At 37.4% G+C, this 21,706-nt stretch overlaps 1 protein-coding gene across 2 annotated transcripts in view; it reads left to right on the forward strand.

Moving 5' to 3' along the window:
- znf536 (zinc finger protein 536) overlaps positions 1–21,706 on the forward strand; it is a 391,766-nt gene that overhangs the window by 80,667 nt on the left and 289,393 nt on the right. For both annotated transcript variants that reach the window (XM_088333467.1, XM_088333466.1), the window contains exon 3: positions 5,501–5,552. The gene's annotated coding sequence lies outside the window, so the exon portion shown is untranslated. The remainder of the gene's footprint in view (positions 1–5,500; positions 5,553–21,706) is intronic.

The raw sequence follows: 21,706 nt of genomic DNA on the forward strand, positions 1-21,706 counted from the left end.
GAAAAGAGAAAAGAAAGCGGGAAGGGTAGAAGGAGAGAAAAAGAGAAAAGAGAAAAGGAAAAATGAAGTTAGAGCAAAATAAGTTAAAAAGACACAGAGAGAAAGAGACAAAGAGGAACAAAGGGAGGGAGAAAGAGAGACACGAAGAATGGAAGAGACAGAGAGTGGGGAGGAGAGAGAGAGAGAGAGGGAGAGAGAGAGAGAGAGAGAGAGAGAGAGAGAGAGAGAGAGAGAGAGAGAGAGAGAGAGAGAGAAATAAAGGGAGGGAGAAAGAGACAAGGAGAGAGAGAAATAGAGAGGGAGAAAGAGAGAAAGAGGGCAAGAGAGAGAGAGAAAACAAAATAAGAGAAAGAAGGAGGGAAAATGAGAGAGGGTGGGACAAAGAAAGAGAGAGGGAGAGAGCGTGAGAAACAAAAGATAAAAAGTTGTGAGAGAGGGGGAAAAAAAGAAAGAGGAAGAAACATATCCCAAGAGGAATAGAAAGACAGAAGGAGAGAAAAGAGAAAAGAAAGTGCGACGGGTAGGAAGAGAGAAAGAGAAAAGACAGAAAAGGAAAAAAGGAAGTTAGAGCAAAGGAAGTTAAAAAGACAGACAGGGAGAGGAAGGGAGAGAGGGAGAAAGAGAGAAGGAGAGATAGAAACAGAGAGAGGGAGAAAGAGACAAGGAGAGAGAGGGAGTGAGAAAGAGAGAGAGAGAGAAAAATAAATACAAGTACAGTGTCTTTGTTCGAGGCACCTGGTTTTGCCAACATCAAGTGGACATATTTCAACCTGCAGCTCGTTTTTCTCTTTCACTTCTCTTAGTGTTGTCTCGCGGGCCGGATTCCATCCCTTAGCGGGCCTGATCCGGCCCGCGGGCCGCTCTGACACCCGTGGTTTAGAGGAATTTTTTTCACATCATAACAACATAAGGATTATTTTCCCCGACTTCTGCACTTTTCCAAATACTTTCTCATCAAAATGCACTCAAAACAGACGGCCACACCTCGCTTTGCACCCCGATGAACACCGATACTCATCGATACTCCTCTTCTTCAAACCGTCACCACACAAAGAACCGATTTTCCTTTCATCCCCCCCACTCCGGATCACTTTAATCTGTTTTTAATCCTTTCCTCTCGCCGTCACTATCTGATTTCTTTAAAATTTTAATCCGCCGCCGATAACCCTCTTTTACGCCCCGTGCACATTTGCAAACATGGCCGCCTTTTGACTATTTTATTACTCTTTACCTCTAAACGGGTGTGTGGGGGGGGGGGTGCCGAAAGAGGGGGGGGTCCTTTTATCACACAATGGGTAATTTATATCCATTACGGGCGTTTTCAATCCTTTTCAGCGCGCCTGTCAGCGCCTTTGGCACGCGCGTGATTAATGCGATCTAATAATAGTGCGCCGTTAGATTTCCTTGAGTAAAACATGTGGCAACATCCGATTGGCCGGCGTCAAATCCCGACCGTTTTTAAAAAGGATTCCGACTTTACCCATCGATGGATTCAAACTTTGTTTGAGTGTCGATCGCAACCACGAGGAGAAGATTGTCATGAACCGGAACTGGATCAGGACCCAAACGCGTGACGTTACTCACACAAGGCTTTTGTTTTACGGGAAATGGGGAGGCATGCACCAGCTTGTCTGGCGTGGAATGATAGGAAGCCAGAGGCTGATGAGATCGATACCAATTGCCCAAGTTGATATCGGGCGGATGGGGTCGATACCGGAAAGGACGGGACAGATAATGAAACAGGATATCGAAAATCAACAGGACAAACTAGACAGGAATATAAACTGGAGAGAATAATAAACAGGACAAAAATTGACAGAAACCGAAATTAAACAGGACAAAATAAATGGGAACAATACCGTACAGGAAATACCAACAGGAACAGCAGCGGTCTGGCGTGGAAAGACAGGAAGCCAGGGGCCGACGAGATCGATACAGATTGCCCGAGTTGATATCGGACAGATGGGGTCGATACCGGACAGGACGCGACAGACGGGATTGATCTTGAAACAAGATATAAAAAATAAGCAGGATAAACTAGAAGGGAATGAAAACTAGAGAGAATAATAAACAGGACACAAATAGACGGAAATGAAACTGGAAACCAAAATTAAACAGGACAAAATAAATGGGAACAATACCGAACGGGAAATTCCAACAGGAACAGCAGCGGTCTGGCGTGGAAAGACAGGAAGCCAGGGGCCGACGAGATCGATACCAATTGCCCGAGTTGATATCGGACATATGGTGTCGATACCGGACAGGATGGGACAGACAGGATAGATAATGAAACAGGATATCGAAAATAAACAGGACAAACTAGATAGGAACAAAAACTGGAGAAAATAATAAACAGGACAAAAATAGACGGAAACAAAACTGGAAACTGAAATTAAACAGGACAAAATAAACGTGAACAATATCGGACAGGAAATACCAACAGGAATAGGACAGAGTCGAAATCCACGTCTTGCGGGGCAGAAGTTCGTTGACGGACTGACAAACAAGAGTAAGAGCACTGAGCTTAAATAGACGGAAAGCCAATCTGTCAATGAGCCGCAGATGAACTAAATTCCAATTACCTGCCTTTTTAGCTTTGTAGCTAACTATCTTCCTAACTTCTTAGATATCAAGCTTTTTACATCATTTGCATGCTATCTTGCTAACCTTTTAACTCGTTTACTAGTTATCAAGCCTCCTTTGTTGTTAGCTATCTAGCTACCTTTTAATTTTTTTACCCGTTTACATTTCTAGTACATTTCTACTATTAAGCTACCTTTTTAGCTACTTTGCAATATATCTAGTTAGCTGTTTGTGCATAATGCTATTTATCAGGCTAAATTTCGGGCTCCTTTCTAGCTAGCTATCTTGTTGATACATCTGACCCGCACAGTTTCCTTGAATGTACAGATATAAATAAAATATTGTATTGAGTTGGAGTATTGAAGTACTAATAAAATACTAAATAATTATAGCTATGTATAGTATTATACAGTAGTGCAAAGAGTGCAAGAGGAGCAGCTAACCAGATGTGCAAAATGGGCAGTCAGGTAAACAAGTCACTGTACAATAACAATAACACCGGAGTACGATAGTGCAGAAGAGAACAGATGTTGGCTTTTTACTCTTTTAGCTAGCTGTCCATCTTTTATAATTTTTTTTTTCTAGCTAGCTATCAAGGTAGCCTCTTAGCTGTTTAGCTAGCCATCTAGCTATGTTGCTGTTTTAAAGATAATGGTCAAAAAGAGTGCCATTTGCACAAAGAAGTAACAAAAAGTGGCAGCACGGCGGTGCAGTGGTTAGCGCGTGTGCGGCACAGTTCTGAGGTCGTGGGAACCTCCTGCGTCGGTTCAAATCCAGCTCCCGGCCTAACTGCGGAGTTTGTATGTTCTCCCTGTGCTTGCGTGGGTTTCCTCCAGGCACTCTGGTTTCCTCCCACATTCCAAAGACATGCATTTCAGGTGGATTGGCCGGTCCAAATTGTCCCTAGGTGTGTATGAGCAAGTGAGTTGTCTGTCCCTGTCTGCCCTGCGATTGGCTGGCAACCAGTTCAGGGTGTCCCCTGCCCACTGCCTGAAGATGGCTGGGATGGGCTCCAGCACCCCTGCGACCCTGAGGATAAGCGGTGTAGCTAATGAGATGAGATGAGATGAGTAACAAAAAGTAGCTCCACGCTTGAAAAAGGTTGGAGACCCCTGCTTTAAACATTATACCAATACTATATATATTATGATAATAATATGATATTATAGCATAATGTATAATATAATTTGATTTGAATCATTTACAAAATGTGCGTGTTGTACCCCAGGCAAGTATTTTATTGTTTATCCCCCAAAATGGAGGGATGCATTAACATCCCGGCTGCGTATTTTCTCATGCTGATGGTGAACTTTCGTAATGCCACCCCATCCGTCTAACGTGGTCCCCAAGAGTCCTGGCGGATGCCGCTGTGTGTACGTGTGTTTTTGGGGGGGTGTCAGGCAGCAGGTTGTGCCCCACCGTCCCCCACCCCGTTTTAGTGCCAGTTAGACAATCCCGGGGCACGTTTCAGATGGGGCACGATAAAAAAAATAAAAAGATTAAAATAAAATGGATCTGTGTGGCATACAGAGCGTTAACCCTTTGGGGATGCTTGTAGAAACAGGTGGTGCCCACAACACATCCCCGCCCATTCACACCTAGGGACAATTCGGACCGGCCAATTCACCTGAAATGCATGTTTTTGGAATGTGGGAGGAAACCAGAGTGCCCGGAGGAAACTCAATGCAAGCACGGGGAGAACATACAAACTCCGCACAGTAAGGCCGGGAGCTGGATTTGACCTCAGAACTGTGCCGCACACGCGCTAACCACTGCGCCGCCGTGCTGCCCAGCAGTGGTTAGCGCATGTGCGGCACAGTTCATGTCTTGGGAACCTCCTGCGTGTGTTCAAATCCAGCTCCAGACTTCCTGTGCGGAGTTTGTATGTTTTCCCCGTGCTTGCGTGAGTTTCCTCCGGGCACTCCGGTTTCCTCCCACGTTCCAAAAACATGCATTTCAGGTGAATTGGCCGGTCCAAATTGTCCCTAGGTGTGAATGAGCGAATGAGTTGTCTGTCCCTGTGTGCCCTGCGATTGGTTGGCAACCAGTTCAGGGTGTCCCCTGCCCACTGCCCGGAGATGGCTGGGATTGGCTCCAGCCCCCCCAGCCGACCCTAATGAGGATAAGCGGTACGGCTAATGAGATGAGATGAGATGAATAAACGGATGACTCACAACACGTGGTAAGCTTTCTCTCCTGGCTTTGATCTCTTTGATCTCCGGCAAAACCAACATACAATGCGACAGAAACAAAATGAAAATAAATCCAAATAGCTTGCCGTCATCCTTTTTGCCGTTCCATGTATTCCGTTACTCCCCAAGCCTGCACAAAATGTAGTAATTGTATTCACATTATCCATATTTAGTTTCTTTTGTCTTTTATTAGCATATTTGGTATTGGAGTCATCCAAAAGTCATTGAAAGTAATCCAGTTAAAGTAACCCTACCCAACCCTGGTCACCAGGTACTGAAATACATCATACTGTGTATCCTTGAAAAGCTTAAAATCTCAGGATTCAAGATATGATGACCATTCCTGTCATGATTACCTATGTGATGCACCTCTGCCCGCTCCGTTGGCGTCTGAAAACCTCAGTTTACACTAGGCAAGCCCTTTTCGACCCTGACTCCAACCTGTTTTTTGGTCACCGTCTGTCCCCCGGCTACGACCCGTTTTTGATCCTGATCACGTCTACTCTCCCGTCCCAGCTTTCGACCTTTTTTTATCCTGACTATGTCTACTCTCCTTTCCTGGCTTACGACTCGCTTACGACCCCGAACACGTCTTTGATCCTGATCACGTCTACTCTCCCGTCCCGGCTTTTGACCTTTTTTGATTGGTCCGGATCACTTGACCGGAATGCTACATGCAAAAATGAAGGCGAATGTTTTCAACTCCCCTCTTTTTTTTACCGTAGGATCCCAGCAGCAGTCGCCGGAGGAGCTGAGGTCGACCGCAGCTTAACCAGGGTAAGTCGAGTCATGTGACCGGCACCTTACCTGAACCCTTCCCCAACCCTCCTTTTTCTTTCTGAGAGGTTACCCGAGAGCTTGTTGAAGGTCAGGGAGTTTAGCCCGGGTGAGGACGACCAATCACATGTGTCAAGCATTAGAACATTATATTTTAATGTGAAACATGTTGAATTTTGTTTAGAGTTAATAAGAGTTAAGAGTTAGGTATTAGGTTTAGGGGTTAGGGGTGAGTGTTAGGAGTTAAAGTTAGTGTTAAGGTATAGGGACAGGATTTAGGAGTGAGGGTTAGAGTTGGGGGTTATGGTTTAATTTCAATGGTCAGGGGTTAGAGTTAGAAGTTAAAGTTCAGGGTAGGGGTAAGAGTTCGCCTAAGGGTTTTGGGTACCTGGTTGGGCTTAGGAGTTTAAGTTAGGGTAAGGGTTTAGGGTTTACTGGTGTGATAGGGGATATGGTTTTATACTAGGGTTATGAGTTCAAAGTTAGTGTCAAGGTTTAGGGACGGGATTTAGGAGTGGGGGTTAAGGTTGGGGGTTATGGTTTAATGTTAATGGTCAGGGGTTAGTTAGAAATTAAAGTTCAGGGTAGGGGTAAGAGTTCGGCCTAAGGGTTTAGGGTAAATAATTGGGGTTAGGAGTTTAAATTAGGGTAAACTTTCGTGGTAGGGGATACGGTTTTATATTAGGGGTTGGATTTAGGAGTTAAAGTTAGTGTTAAGGTTTAGGAACATGATTTAGGAGTGGGGGTTAAGGTTGGGGGTTATGGTTTAATTTCAATGGCCAGCGGTTAGAGTTAGAAGTTAAAGTTCAGGGTAGGGGTAAGAGTTCGGCCTAAGGGTTTTGGGTGAATGGTTGGGGATAGGAGTTTAAATTAGGGTAAACTGTTGTGGTAGGGGATACAGTTTTATATTAGGGGTATGAGTTAGGAGTTAAAGTTAGTGATACGGTTTAGGAACAGGATTTAGGAGTGGGGGTTAAGGTTGGGGGTTATGGTTTAATTTCAATGGTCAGGGTTTTAGAGTTAGAAGTTAAAGTTCAGGGTAGGGGTAAGAGTTCGGCCTAAGGGTTTTGGGTAAATGGTTGGGGTTAGGAGTTTATGTTAAAGGAAGGGTTTAGGGTTTACTGGTGTGGTTGGGGATATGATTGTATACTAGGGTTATGAGTTCAAAGTTAGTGTCAAGGTTTAGGGACAGGATTTAGGAGTGGGGGTTAAGGTTGGGGGTTATGGTTCAATTTTAATGGTCAGGGGTTAGAGTTAGAAGTTAAAGTTCAGGGTATGGGTAAGAGTTCGGCCTTAGGGTTTAGGCTAAATGGTTGGGGTTAAGAGTTTAAGTTAGGGTAAGGGTTTCAAATTACTGTTGAGTGGTAGGGGATGAGGTTTCATGTTAGGGGTTGGAGTTAGGAGTTAAAGTTAGTGTTAAGGTTTGGGGACAGGATTTAGGATTGAGGGTTAGGGTTGGGGTTTATGATTTAATGTTAAAGGTCATGGGTTAGAGTTCAGGGTAGGGCTAAGAGGTAGGCCGTAGGATTTTGGATAAATGGTTGGGGTTATGAGTTTGTTATAGGAAGGGTTTAGGGTTTACTGTTCAGTGGTAGAGGATAAGGTTTCATGTTAGGGGTTGGAGTTAGGAGTTAAAGTTAGGGTAAGAGTTCAGGGGTTTGTGGTAGGGGATGAGGTTTAATGATATGGGTTTAAGTTAGGAGTTAGAATTAGGGGTAGGGGTAAGGGCTAGGCCTTACATGTTAGGGTAGAGGGTAAATGGTAGGGGTTAAGAATTTAAGTTAGGGTAAAGGTTTAGGGTTATTTGTCGGGGATGAGGTTTAATGTTAAGGGTTAGAGTTAGAAGTTAATGTTAAGGGTAGGAGTAAGGGTTGGGCCTTACAGTTCAGGGTAAAGGGCTGGTATTAAAAGTTTGAGTTTTGGTAAGAGTTTAGAATTTAATGTTGATTGGTAATGTTAAGGGTTAATGGTTAGGGGTCAGGGTTAATGTTATAAGTTTGAGTTAGGAGTTAGAATTAGGGGTAGGGGTAAGGGTTAGGCCTGACAGGTTAGGGTAGAGGGTAAATGGTAGGGGTTAGGAATTTAAGTCAGGGTAAAGGTTTAGGGTTATGTGGTAGGGGATGAGGTTTAATGTTATGGGTTTGAGTTAGGAGTTCAAATTAGGGTTACGGGTACGTGTTAGGCCTTACAGATTGGGGTAGAGGGTTGGTGTTAAAAGTTTAAATTGGGGTAAGGGTTTAGTGTTATTTGGTAGGGGATTAGGTTTAATGTTAAGTGTTAGAGTTAGGAGTCAACGTTCGGGGTAGGGGTAAGGGTTTGGCCTTACAGTTCAGGGTCAAGGGTTGGCGTTAAAAGTTTGAGTAAGGGTGAGGGTTTAGAGTTGAATGTTGATTGGTTATGTTAAGGGTGAAGGGTAAGGGGTAAGGGTTAGGAGACAGGGGTTAATTTTAGCATTTAGATTGTAAAAAAACAAAAACAAGTTAACCTTTTACAAAAATAAGTTGAATACAGGAAATGTAAACCGCAAAAAATGATGTCAACGTAGTAGAAAAATAGTTTAATAAAATCAATAAGGGATGTTCCACTTTGGAAGTTGAAAGGTATCAGCAGCTAATTCCTGCCTAATCTGGTTAGCTCGTTAGCTAGCTCTTCTACCGAATACTGCCGCTTATATAACGCAAGTGTGTGTGTTGTCTAGACATGCTAAAGATTGCGCAAGTGTGTTCTAGTGTGGGCAATTTTGCCAGTTTGTTGTGGAAAATTCTCAGGGAGCTGCACATGAGCAGCTCGTGTTTGTGTGCAGAACGCTGCCGCTACTTCCCGCAAAATATTTACGCAACCAAAATATGTCCGTGGATGTAAATATGTCGTGTTTTTGCCTTTTTTTGTAATCTTCATATTTTTATTGTATTGGTATTATTTCTTTTGAATCAATTAATTTTTATTTTTTTTTCCTTTTCAAAACATAATATCCCTACTATTTTTTACAACTACATTGTTACCATGTATTTTTTATTTTTTAGTTACATTGTATTATTTGTAATATAATTGTTTTTTTGTCTTTTAATTCTTTTTACATATTTAAAGATGTTTTACTAATTTTAGTATTTTTCTATGACTATGATAGCTTTTCATCATATAAAAACATTTTATTATTATTATTGATATGACTAATATTATTACTTTTTATCTTTATTTTTATAACTCTTTATTATTTTTATTTTACTTTTTCTTATTTTCCTACTCCAATTTGTTTTCCATTTTATTAATATTTTGTTATTTATTATTATTTTTCATTACTACCACATTTCTTTTCATTCTTTTTAATATTGCATGATCATTTTTATCTTTTTATTACTATTATTATTATGGTTTTAATCACTGTTTACTATCATTTCTTTACAATGTTTCTTGATTATTTATTTAATTCTGAATCCGTTTTTATTATTATTATTTAAATGAAGTTGTTATTATCATTAAGGTTTTCTGTTTCAATATTTTATTCTCGTTATTTCATTTTTTTGTATTTGTATCAATATATTTTAATATTTTTTTTCCGTTTTTATATGTTATTTTATTTTTCCTTTTTTTTAATTAAAAGTGTTTACATTCTAAAACATTTCACTATTATGTCATATTACTTTATTTTAGTATCATTATTGTTATTCCTATTTTTCATCATCGTCATCATTATTATTATCATTATTATTATTGTCATTATTATTTCTATTATTATCATTAATATCATAAATCATTATCTATTATTTGTATTAATACAGTTTATTTGAAATGTTTATTTTGAATTCTGATTTTAGTTACCTTTTTAAAATCTATTGCCTTCTTAGAGTATTCTTATAGTATTTTTTTCAAATTTGGTATCACTGGTTTTATTAATATTACAGCTATATAATTGTATTCTCCTACTGCTTTTATTATTATTGTTATTATGCCTGAGCGTACTACTAATATGAATGTTTTTTTGGATATACTAGTAATAAATTAATGATTATTGTCAGGACTTATTTCTGATTCAAAATACGACCATATTTGGGAAAGCCAAGTTCACACCTCCTTTGAAGCCCCGCCCCTTTTTGGAAAGCCAAACAAAACGTAGTACTTTTCCGTCTGGACGCTTCAGTGCGAAAGGACGTCAATCACGCAAATGTCGTCTTTTATTGAAGTGCGAAAAGTGTGGCCGGCTAAAAGCCAGCGGGGTAGGGTCCGGTTGGGTTTGGCACGACTGTCACCCGAAACCCAGGATGATGATGTCACGTCCCCGCCCGCTCCCCCGAGATCCAAACGGAAGGCCTTCTTATCGATCCGTCCGAGAATGGAGCCACTTTGTGAACGTCGGCCAATCGGAGGGCAGCTCGTTTTTTTTTTTAACTGCTCCACTTGAAACCCTACTCCCGAAACCCGTTCAAATGTTAACTGTATGCGGAGAGTATCATTTTGATTCTAAACCTTTCCACTTTTCGTTTTGACTCTTGAAACATGACCTTGATTTCAAACCTTGACTACACAATTTTAAACCTAAACTTGAAAAAAAAGATCCAGCCTAATAGGGCATCCACATTTCACTTACAATGTTCTTTTGAAACCCTTATGACTTAGAGTCCCTTTACGTCACAGAACTGTCCTTGAAACCGTGATCTGAAAAAAAACAAAAACAAAACAATACGTAATTTATGAACATCAGCCAATCAGAGCGCTGCTTGTTTTGTTTTTAAACTGCTCCACTTGAAACCCAACTCTCAAAACCCGTTCAAATGTTAACTGTATGCTGAGAATATCATTTTGATTCTAAACCTTACCACTTGAATTAAAAATTCTTGATTTGTGAACTGTTTTGACCTTGAAGCCCTAATGACTTAAAGAGTCCCCTTACGTCACAGAACTGTCCTTGAAACCTTGATCTGAAAAAAACAACAACATAATACATAATTTATGAACATCAGCCAATCAGAGAGCTGCTTGTTTTGTTTTCAAGCTGCTCCACTTGAAACCCAACTCTCAAAACTCGTTCTAATGTCAACTGTATGCTGAAAATATCATTTTGATTCTAAATCTTGAATTAAAAATTCTTGATTTTAAAAAACAGTTTGGACTCCTAACTTGAATCATGACCTTTATTTGAAACCTTAACTACACAAATTGAAACCTCATTTTGAAAAATAGACTATCCAAATGTCACTCAAAAGGTTTTTTAAAAATCCTAATTTGAAACCCTAACGACTGAAAAGGCATCTTACGTCACAGACCTGGTCTGAAACCCTGATTTTATAAAACCTCAATACATTCTTACTATACATCGGCCAATCAGCCCTTCTCTTTTTTTCCTAACTGCTCCACTTGAAACCCTACTCTCAAAACCCATTCAAATGTTAATTGCATGCTGTAAGTACAATTTTGATTCTAAATCGTACTTAACACTTGCATTAAAAATTCTTGATTTGAAAACGATTTTGAATCCTCACATGAAACCTGACCTTGCTTTTAAACCTTAACTACAAACATTGAAACCTCATTTTGAATCATAGATCCAGCCTGATAGGGCATCCAAATGTCACTCATAAGGTTCCTCTAAAACCCTTATTTGAAACCCTAACCACTGAAAAAGTCCCCTTATGTCACAGACCTGGTCTTAATACATACTTGAACTTTGTGAACATCGGCCAATCAGAGCACTGTATAATAATAACTTTATTTTTTAAATAATCGTAAAAAAATAAAACATCATTTGTCGAAAAAAAAATGTAAAATAAGAAATATAATACTATAAATAAATTAAAAATATAATCCTAAAGTAAGAACATTTAATGTGAAATAATAACATATACTCAAATGTATAATAAAAACTTTATTTTTTAAATAATCATAAAAAATTACACATCATTTGTCGAAAAAAATGTAAAATAAGTAATATAATACTATACATGAATTAAAAATAGAATCCTAAAGTAAGAAAATTAAATATGAAATAATAACATACTCAAATGTAAATAAAAAAACTTTATTTTTTAAATAATCATAACAAAATTAAACATCATTTGTCGAAAAAATGTAAAATAAGAAATATAATACTATAAATAAATTTAAAATATAATCCTAAAGTAAGAAAATTTAATATGAAATAATAACAAATACTCAAATGTAAATAAAAAAACTTTATTTTTTAAATAATCATAACAAAATTAAACATCATTTGTCGAAAAAATGTAAAATAAGAAATATAATACTATAAATGAATTAAAAATAGAATCCTAAAGTAAGAAAATTAAATATGAAATAATAACATACTCAAATGTAAATAAAAAACTTTATTTTTTAAATAATCATAAACAAATTAAACATCATTTGTCGAAAAAAATGTAAAATAAGAAATATAATACTATAAATAAATTAAACATATAATCATAAAGTAAGAACATTTGATATGAAATAATAACATATACTAAAATGTATAATAAAAACTTTATTTTTTAAATAATCATAAAAAATTAAACATAATTTGTTGAAAAAAAATTAAAATAAGAAATATAATGCTATAAATAGATTACAAATATAATCATAAAGTAAGAAAATTAAATATGAAATAATAACATATAATCAAATGTATAATAACAATCATAAAAAAAATAAACTTAATTTGTCGAAAAAAATGTAAGATAAGAAATATAATGCTATAAATAGATTACAAATATAATCATTAGGTAAGAAAATTAAATATGAAATAATAACATATACTCAAATGTATAATAAAAAACTTTATTCTTTAAATAATTATAAAAAATAAACATAATTTGTCGAAAAAAGTGTAAAATAAGAAATATAATACTATAAATAAATTAAAAATATAATCCTAAAGTAAGAAAATTTAATATGAAATAATAACAAATACTCAAATGTATAATAAAATCTTTATTTTTAAATAATCATAAAAAAAATAAACATAATTTGTCAAAAAAAAATGTAAAATAAGTAATATAATACTATAAATAAATTAAAAATAGAATCCTAAAGTAAGAAAATTAAATATGAAATAATAACATACTCAAATGTAAATAAAAAAACTTTATTTTTTAAGTAATCGTAAAAAAATTAAACATCATTTGTCGAAAAAAATGTAAAATAAGACATATAAATACTTAACAACAATTGTAAACAACATTGTGAAAAAAAAAATAGCCCTGAAATAAGAAAGGTTCCATCTTAAAATACTCAATAGGAAAATATAAATACTTATTCTCTCTTTCAGGTACTGAAAATGTTGCCAAAATAATAATCGCTCCAAATAATTTGTGAAAATACTCGAGAAATACGAATATAGACTAAAATAAATACTTCAAATAAAAATAAAGAAGTTTTATCCAAAATTTCTATTCGTAATTGTCAATCGTTCACGCTCGCGGATCCGACGGCGCGGAACAAGGCCGTGATTGGCCGATGGAAAGCCCCGCCCCCCCTCCGAGGCCCCCCTGCCGGCCCAGCTTGCCAGGAGGGCGCACCTGCTTGGATGGCGAGGGTGGCCAAGTGCTGCCGGATTAAAAATAGACAAAAAAAAAAAAGAAAAAGGGGGTGGGGGGGTCCGCACGTGCGTATTGAAGCGTTAGCTTAGCAGCGCTAAAGCATTCCGGCTTCACCCCCTCACCCCTCCTCACCCCCGAAGTAGCAAATGAGCCCAGATGGTGATTGATTTTTCAAGTGTTGACATCCCTGCTTGAGAAACAGCCGTGCACCGACGCGCACGGGCCGGTGCACGAGCACGTGCACCCGCTTCTTTGTGTGGAACAAGTCAGGCAGGCAAAAAATGGCACCTTCTTCATCATCACCGTCGTCTTCGGCGCTGCCAAACCACCAAATTGATTGGACGCCGATGAAATGCAAACAGACGTTTGACCGTTTCCAGAAAATCTGATTTTGGAGAATCGGGGAAAAGACTCCAGATCCGTTAGTAAATACAAAAAGAGACATTTTTGCTCTTTAAAATAAAAACCTTTCTTGAAAAAACAACAAAAACAGACAATCGGTATAGTAGATATTTAATGTTTCAAAAACAACTTCAATTCCATTTTAAACTAGAAAATATTATTTAAGTATTTTCTTTATTTTTAAACAAATATGATTTCCTTTTGTGATTATGTGACTGTTTATTTTTAGTATTTGTTTGTCTTATTTTTTGACTAATTTCACCAACTTTTTGAATTTCTATTCTTATTATTTCACAAATTATTTTACCAATTTTTTTACGAATTATTAGACATGTTGTTAAATATTTTTTTTATTTTAGATTACAGTGTGTTTTAAATCCCCCCTCTCTCTCTTGTTCTCTAATTCTCTCTCATTCTTTCTTTTTCTTCATTTTATCTCTTGTTCTCTTTCTCTCTCTCTCTCTCTCTCTTCCTCTATTCTCTTCATCTCTAACTTTATCTTCATTTCTTTCCCTTTCTCTCCATTTCTTTTATCTGTTTTCCTTGTCTCCCCCTATTTGTGTCTCTGTTGCTATTTACCTATATTTATATATTTATTTTTCTCTACATTTCTCACTACATTTCTCCATTCATGTTTCTCTCTCTCCTCTCTCTCTCTCTCTCTCTCTCTCTCTCTCTCTCTCTCTCTGTCTCTCTCTCTCCCAGTATCTCTCAATTTCTCTCTATTTCAGTTTTCTTTATTGACTTCTAATTATTTCATTCTCAATTTCTGTATTTCTATTTTTCTGTATCTCTCACTCATTTCCTTTCTCCCCTCTTTCTTTTTTTCTCTCTTCTGTCTCTTTCTCTGTCTCAGTTCCTCTCTCTTTCTTTGTCAATTTCTGTGTTTCCTTTGATAGTTCCCTCTCATTATTTCTTTCAATTCCTTTCTTTCCAATTTCTCTTTTTTCCCTCTCAATATTTCTGTCCTAATTTCTCATTTCCTCTCTCTCTCTCTCTCTCTCTCTTTTCCAGTCTCAAGTAATTCCAGTATCTTTCTCTCTATACTTTTTTTCTTTCTCTATTTTTCTCAATGGTTCGTTCTCTAACTTTCTATTTCTCTCTCTCTCTCTCTCTCTCTCTCTCTCTCTCTCTCTCCCTCTCTCTTTTTCTCTCTCTCTTCCTCTGTCTATGTTCCCTACTTTCTATTATATATATTTCTTTATATCTCTCCCCTCTCTCTTTCTCCATATTTTTCTCTATATATCTCTATCCCATTCTCTCTATTTTGTCTCTCTTATTTCCTTTTCTTTTTCTTATTTTACACCTCAAGTCAAGTCATGTTTATTTGTCCCTGTTTATTTGGCCCTTAATCACAAGGAGTCTCAAAGGGCTGCACAGACCAGACTATTACCACACCATCCCCTGATTTAAAACCTACATGAGGGCAAGGAAAAACTCTAAAACCTCAACATGAGGGGAATGGAGAAATCTTGAGAGGAATAAGAAATATACGCTTCTATCCTGCGTAGATGATCTACAATCATCTGCAAATATTCATATCAAATATATATTTTAAAAAAAAATCAAAGAAAATTTACTGGTGACAGTTCAATTTGTGGAACTTTGCACTATTTTCCAAGCACGGTAAACATATTCCGAATGGTCAGGTCGGAGAGCGTACGGGGCTATCTAGGAAACAGAGACGTCCCATGCTAACAGGTAGACGCGCAAAGACGTGCGAAACGGTGTGAGCGCTCACTCTGTCTGGGTGTGTGTGTTTGTGTAGCACAGCCGTGTGAAAAAGAAGCGCTGAGTCGGCGCGACGGCTTAATAGTCGACAAACAGCTAGCTAAGCCCACGGACCAGCGGCCCGCCGCGCCGACGTCTGACCTACATACTCCGCTAACGCCGTTCGATTCCCAAACCGAGCTCTTTCGGGCGAGAGCAACTCGCAGGTTTTTCTTATTTATAACGATTGAAGAAAAAAGATCACCTTCGCGTCAGACGAAATAGCTAAAGGAAAAAAAATGGCTGGAAATTAAATGTTTGTGACTTTGTAGAGTGGATAATGGATAATGGGAAAAACCCCTTCTTTTAAAATTTGCCACTTTCAGATCTGTCTCGAGTTAGCATTAAACGTGAAAAACTGTTTTGTTTTTACACGTGTTTCCCATTAGTAGACGATTTATAGAAAAAATTAAGATGAAGATGGAATGAAATAAACGGAAAGAAAGCCGGATAAAGAGAGGGATATAAAAAGAGAGAAATAAATAAATAAAGGAATAGAAATAGAGAGGGGGGAGGTAAATGAAGAGGGAAAATTAGAGAGAAAATACAGAGAAGAAAAACAGAGAGACAGAGACAGAACAGGAGGGATGAGCTACATAGAAGGAAAAAAGAAAGAAAACGAGAAAACAATTGATAAAAAAGAAAGAGATAGATGAAATACAGAGAAGGAAAAGAGAATAAGAGGGATAAGATACATAGAAGGAAAAAAGAAAGAAAACGAGAAAACAATTGATAAAAAAGAAAGAGATAGATGAAATACAGAGAAGGAAAAGAGAATAAGAGGGATAAGATACATAGAAGGACACAAGAAAGAAAACGAGAAAAAAAAAAGAGATAGATAAAATACAGAGAAGGAAAAGAGAAAAAAATCAGAAAGATAAAGAAAAAGAGAGATGAAAATACAGAGAAGGAAAAAGAAAAAAATGAGAAAGAAAGATAAAGAAAGAGAGAGAGAGAAAATACAGAGAAGGAAAAAGAAAGCAAATGGAAAAAGAGAAAAAAAGAAAGAGATATAAGATACAAAGAAGACAAAAGAAAGACACAAATAAAGAGATAGAGAGAGATAGAAAGAAAGGATAGGAGAAAGAGAGAAAGAGATGGAAAAATACAGAGAGGGGGAGAGAGAGACAGATAAACTCACAGAGATAAAAAAGAGTAAGTGGTGACTCGATGGAGGTAGATTGAGGGAATAAATGACAGAGATATATTGAGAAAGATAAATTGAAATGGCTCGATAAATATAAAGAGAGATAATGAGAGATAATGACAAAATACAGAGAACAGAAAAAAATAAGAAAATAAAGAATGAAAAGAAGATTAAAATAAATATGAGAAGAAAGAAACATAGATATAAAAATATAATTGGACGGATATTAAAAGGGAGAATGAGAGACAGATGTTTAAAAGAGAAATTGAGAGAGGAAGAAGAATAGAAAGAGAGAGGGGGGGCAAGAGGGTGAGATATAAATGGAGAAATAGAAAACAATGAAAGAAAGAGTGAGGAGAGGAAAGGAAGTGATAAAGATGGAAAAATTGAGAGAGGGAGAGATAGAGAAGAATATGAAGAGTGAGAAACAGGTAGAGAGAAATTGAGGGAAAAGAGATTTATAAAAAAGAGAGTGAGAAATTCAGACATTGAGGGAGAAAGAAAGAAAGAAAGAAAGAAAGAAAGATAGATAAAAGATAGATGAATGGATAGTTAGATAATTTATTCATCCCCATAGGGAAATTGACACTTCCAGCAGAATCCTTGTGTTAAAAAAATAAAAAATAAACAAAAATCAAATAGAAATAAAAATACACAAAAATAAAATAAAGATAAAAATGCAAAATTAAATAGAATCAAAAATACAAATAAAATAATAAAATTAAAATAAAAAAATAAAAGCATACAAAATAAAATGAATAAAAAATAAATGAATAAATAAAATGATAAACTAAAAAATAAATGATAAAATATATAGAATACAAATAACATATATAGAAAAGGCATGGAAATTGAGAGTGTGCGAGAAGAAGGAAAAGAGAGATCGAGATAATAAAAGAGAGTGTGAGAATAATAGAGGAAAAGAGAAATAGAGAGAGGAATTGTGAGGATGGGGGAGAGAAATAAAGCTATAGATATAGGTTTGCTCATATTATTTTTAATTATTTTTCACTATTTAGTCTTTTGGGAGTGGGGACGGATAAAGTATCCATCTATCTATCTATCTATCTATCTATCTATCTATCTATCTATCTATCTATCTATCTATCTATCTATCTATCTATCTATCTATCTATCTATCTATCTATCTATCTCTTTATCTCTTTATCTCTTTATCTCTTTATCTCTTTATCTCTTTATCTCTTTATCTCTTTATCTCTTTATCTCTTTATCTCTTTATCTCTCTATCTCTCTATCTCTCTATCTATCTCTCTTTATCTATCTATCTATCTATCTATCTATCTATCTCTTTATCTCTTTATCTCTTTATATCTCTCTCTCTCTATCTGTCTCTTTACCTCTCTATCTCTCTATCTCTTTATCTCTTTATCTCTCTATCTATCTATCTCTTTATCTCTCTCTCTCTCTCTCTCTCTCTCTCTCTCTCTATCTATCTATCTATCTATCCATCTCTTTATCTCTTTATCTCTATCTATCTATCTATCTATCTATCTATCTATCTATCTATCTATCTATCTATCTATCTATCTATCTATCTATCTATCTATCTATCTATCTATCTATCTATCTCTTTATCTCTCTCTCTCTCTATCTATCTATCTATCTCTTTATCTCTATCTATCTATCTATCTATCTATCTATCTATCTATCTATCTATCTATCTATCTATCTATCTATCTATCTATCTATCTATCTATCTCTTTATATCTCTCTCTCTATCTATCTATCTATCTATCTATCTATCTATCTATCTATCTATCTATCTATCTATCTATCTATCTATCTCTTTATCTCTTTATCTCTTTATATCTCTCTCTCTCTATCTGTCTCTTTACCTCTCTATCTCTCTATCTCTTTATCTCTTTATCTCTCTATCTATCTATCTATCTATCTATCCATCTCTTTATCTCTTTATCTCTATCTATCTATCTATCTATCTATCTATCTATCTATCTATCTATCTATCTATCTATCTATCTATCTATCTATCTATCTATCTATCTATCTATCTATCTATCTATCTATCTATCTCTTTATCTCTCTCTCTCTCTATCTATCTATCTATCTCTTTATCTCTATCTATCTATCTATCTATCTATCTATCTATCTCTTTATATCTCTCTCTCTATCTATCTATCTATCTATCTATCTATCTATCTATCTATCTATCTATCTATCTATCTATCTATCTATCTATCTATCTATCTATCTATCTATCTATCTATCTATCTATCTATCTATCTATCTATCTATTTCCAAATCCTGGAACCTTCTCGAAAAATCTGCATTTCGAAGCATCAGGGCATCTCACTGGTCTCATCAGACCACACGCAGCCCTTCGACGTCGTCGATATCCCTCGTCCTCTTCGTATCGCCGACTTGGAAAAAGTCCTTTCCCAAGCGAGGCGGGACCGCCCCCCGCCTCACTTTGATTGATATGTGAAACGCGGCTCCCTCGGCGGGCCCCGTGAAAGGTGCTCATTGTGGAGTAGGGGCCACTTTGTCGCGAAACAATCGGAGAGCAAAAAAAAAAAAAAGATACAGCCTCTCATTGTCCCCGTACTTTAATTTTGCGTGTGAGGTCATTTTAATCCTGATGAATTTTCATGGCGGCGGCGGAGGAGTTCAATGGCCGCCCCCGAAAGGGCAGGGAAGAATGGGAATTACCCACAATCCCCTGCTGCAAGGCCGCACTTAACAGGGATACCTTCCTTTGTTGGCCCCGAATGCGTCGCCACAAAGGATTCGGACCCCTCTGGTCCGGCTTCCGAGATCCCCCCACCCTTCATCTCAGAACTTTTGGCAAGATTACTGTCATTTAAAGCAGAGTTTCTCAACTGGTGGGTCGGGACCCGAGAGTGGTTCACGGAGTGGTTTTTAGCGGGCAGCAGACGGACCCAAATGCAGGACACAAAGAAACTGGGATGTGTTTAAACCCCAATAAGGGGGAGGGGCTTATTCAATTGCCAAAAAATAAAAATGAATACAATTCCCTTCCTTGGATTCTAAACTGCAATCGTAAAAATAAGAAATAGTAGTATTTTGTGCGTTTTTCGCATACCATGCGTTTTTGTATTTGTTTCCGTACGTTTCCGTGCGTGTTTTTCATTTTGTAGTGCGTTTACGTACATTTTTGTTTTCTTTTAGGTACGTTTTTATTTAGATACTGTTTAGTGCGTGTTCATGTATATTTTCGCGCGTTTTTATTGCCATTTTTTTGAGTTGTACATATGTTTTTGTGCGTGTTTGTTAGTGTTTACGTACATTTCTGCACCTGTTGACTTACGTTTTTGTGCATTCTTACGTACATATTCGTTTGTTTTTATGGCATTTTTGTTTTGTTTTACATAGATTTTGGGTTCAAATCCAGCTCCAGACTTCCTGTGCGGAGTTTGTATGTTCTCCCCGTGCTTGCGTGGGTTTCCTCCGGGCACTCCGGTTTCCTCCCACGTTCCAAAAACATGCATTTCAGGTGAATTGGCCGGTCCAAATTGTCCCTAGGTGTGAATGAGCGAGTGAGTTGTCTGTCCCCGTGTGCCCTGCGATTGGCTGGCAACCAGTTCAGGGTGTCCCCTGCCCACTGCCCGGAGATGGCTGGGATGGGCTCCAGCCCCCCCGCGACCCTAATGAGGATAAGCGGTACGGCTGATGAAATGATGAGATGATGAGGTTTTGGAGCATGTTTGTATGCGTTTTTATGCATTTTTACGTACATTTTCGTGCGTGTTTACTTACGTTTTTGTGTATTCTAACGTACATATCCGCGCAATTTTTTGTTGATTTGCACCTAACTGTTTTTACGGAGGCATACTTCTCTTTCACTCGACGACAAGTACCACAACAATGACGTCATCTCAAAGCAACGAGATCTCGTTTGCCGAGATCGGCGCGAGACCAAAACAACAATGGCGGATCTGCCTGACGAAAAGTTTGGAGTGCAGTAAATCTTTGTTTTAAAAAAAAAAAAATGTAATCGGGTAATAATGACAATTTGGTGTCAAAAACGTTGCGTCCCGGGGATAAAATGATGCGTCTGGTACATGCTGATATTCTTTTTTATTATTATTTTCATTTTATTCTTTTAAAATGAACAGAAATAATTACTTTCCCTGATAACGAGTTACTTTTACTACACAATAATTCAGTTTTTAACGACGACTAATTCCTTTTAAAAGTAACGTTTCCAACACCGCTCGGTAGTCTCATCTCATCTCATTAGCTACACCGCTTATCCTCAGTAGGGTCGCGGGGGTGCTGGAGCCCATCCCAGCAATCATCGGGCAGGGGGCAGGGGACACCCTGAACTGGTTGCCAGCCAATCGCAGACCGCTCTGTAGTATCGCTACTAAATTTAAAGTGTGGTTTCGTGTATTTATGTAGCTTGTAGCTAATAGCAGCAGGGGTGCCTGCAATTCCGTTTTCATATTTTTTTTTTTTGCTTCCCATGAAAATAAACTTGTTTTTGATCACGCTCAAAATAACGACGTAGGAGTCGGCCGGCGTCCATTTTGCTTAGCTGCCCGATTCGGACTCCAGCCAAACCATAAATAAAAACAAACGCTCGATTTTGTATTTTTTTTTTTTTTTTTTGCCCGATTTTCTGCTTTTCTACAAGCGTAAGCGGATTTAATTCCCATGTTTGCCCATCTCGTTATCTCTTCTTATCCTTCTTCCGAATGACATGAAGATTTAGAAAATGTACAAGTCGTTTGACCAACTTGTAGGTTCGTTTTCTGTCATGCTTTACTTGACATGTTAGCACCAAGGTTAGGATGGGTGCTTGAAATCCGGGGAAAAGGCTTCATTTTTTTATGTTGAATTTTGGGTGAAGTCCTTGGTAATGCTTGAAATGATTGCCTTGTTTCTTAGCAGTCTGACTTGACAGGCCACGCATTAATCGAATAAAAAGGAAAAAAAAAGACGTTACCTCACGCCAGCTAGCATTTCATGGCGCTGTCATGTAAAGTGTCATTTTATTTATATTATTTTTATAACATGTCGATACAAATATGATCTAATGTAAACAAAATCGTAAAATATCCTCCATTATATTTATTCTCATCTGCAATTGACCTTGGTAAACGTCGGCGCGACCTTAGCGAAGGCGCTAGCGTTAGCGCTAGCCATGCTGCCCACGAGGCTCGGCGTTAGCGTGACTAAAGACGCGCAATTAAGGCGGATGTCTTTGTTGTCGTTGCTTTCAGCTCGGCGCTAATAGCCGCGTCGCTAATAGCCGCCTGAGAGGCGGTGGGGGCGGGGGAGTATGCTAGCGCTGCTAGCGCTGC

Source organism: Urocampus carinirostris, chromosome 4 (genome assembly GCF_059441175.1).
Source record: "Urocampus carinirostris isolate Australia breed hairy pipefish chromosome 4, RoL_Ucar_1.0, whole genome shotgun sequence".
Lineage (NCBI taxonomy): Eukaryota > Metazoa > Chordata > Actinopteri > Syngnathiformes > Syngnathidae > Urocampus > Urocampus carinirostris.